Here is a 1,489-nt window from a genome sequence, read left to right as displayed (position 1 = left end):
TTTCAAATCTTTTTCAAAATCACTTGATTTCTCTTCCACTTTCAATTTTCAAAAATTATCAATCAAATTTTCAAAATGTTTTCAAAATCTTTTAATTGAATTTTCGAAAATCCTCTTCCCTCCTTTTCACATCCTTCTATTTATGGAGTACCACTCCTTCTAAATGCACAATTCGAACCTTATCTAATTAAAGTTCGAATTCTTCTTCTCCTTCTTCTTTCTATTTCCCTTTTCCTCTGACATTTCAAGGAATCTCTATACTGTGACATAGAGGATTCCACATTTTCTTTTTCTCTTCTCTTTCATATGAGCAGGAGCAGAGACAAAGGCATTCTTGTTGAAGCTGATCCTGAACCCGAAAGGACCTTGAAGAGAAAGCTAAGAGAAGCCAAGGCACAACTCTCTTTAGAGGACCTGACCGAATTCTTCAAGGAAGAAGAACCCATGGCGGCCGAAAACAACAACAATGCCAACAATGCAAGGAAGGTGCTGGGTGACTTTACTGCACCTACTCCCGACTTCTATGGGAGAAGCATCTCTATCCCTGCCATTGGAGCGAACAACTTTGAGCTTAAGCCTCAATTAGTTTCTTTAATGCAACAGAATTGCAAGTTCCATGGACTTCCAATGGAAGATCCTCATCAGTTTTTAGCTGAATTCTTGCAAATCTGTGACACAGTCAAGACTAATGGGGTAGACCCTGAGGTCTATAGACTGATGCTATTCCCTTTTGCTGTAAGAGACAGAGCTAGAATATGGTTGGATTCTCAACCTAAAGAAGCCTGGACTCTTGGAAAAGCTAGTCAATGCCTTCTTGGCAAAGTTCTTTCCACCACAAAGATGGAGTAAGCTTAGAGTGGAAGTCCAAACCTTCAGACAGAAGGATGGAGAATCCCTCTATGAAGCTTGGGAAAGATACAAACAATTAATCAGAAAATGTCCCTCAGACATGCTTTCTGAATGGAGCATCATAGGTATTTTCTATGATGGTCTCTCTGAACTATCTAAGATGTCCTTGGATAGCTCTGCTGGAGGATCTCTTCATCTGAAGAAGACGCCTGCAGAAGCTCAAGAATTGATTGAAATGGTTGCAAATAACCATTCATGTACACTTCTGAAAGGAATCCTGTGAACAATGGGACTAGTCAGAAGAAAGGAGTTCTTGAGATTGATGCTCTGAATGCCATTCTGGCTCAGAACAAGATATTGACTCAACAAGTCAATTTGATTTCTCAAAGTCTGTCTGGAATGCAAAATGCACCAAACAGTACTAAGGATGCTTCATCTGAGGAAGAAGCTTATGATCCTGAGAACCCTTCCATGGAAGAGGTGAATTACCTAGGAGAACCCTATGGAAATACCTACAATTCTTCATGGAGAAATCACCCAAATCTCTCATGGAAGAATCAAGAGAGACCTCAACAAGGTTTCAATAACAATAATGGTGGAAGAAACAGGTTTAGCAATGGCAAGCCTTTTCCATCATCTT

The 1,489-nt window shown here is 39.8% G+C and overlaps 1 non-coding gene across 1 annotated transcript; it reads right to left on the bottom strand.

Moving 5' to 3' along the window:
- Nucleotides 1-847: 847 nt before the first annotated feature.
- On the bottom strand, nucleotides 848-955 carry LOC130949218 (small nucleolar RNA R71). The gene has a single exon (XR_009073349.1). It is a non-coding gene; the product is annotated as a small nucleolar RNA R71 (small nucleolar RNA).
- Nucleotides 956-1,489: the final 534 nt, after the last annotated feature.

This window comes from Arachis stenosperma, chromosome 1 (genome assembly GCF_014773155.1).
Source record: "Arachis stenosperma cultivar V10309 chromosome 1, arast.V10309.gnm1.PFL2, whole genome shotgun sequence".
NCBI lineage: Eukaryota > Viridiplantae > Streptophyta > Magnoliopsida > Fabales > Fabaceae > Arachis > Arachis stenosperma.
Note: the sequence above shows the minus strand (reverse complement) of the source record. Positions and strands in the feature narration are given on the sequence as shown.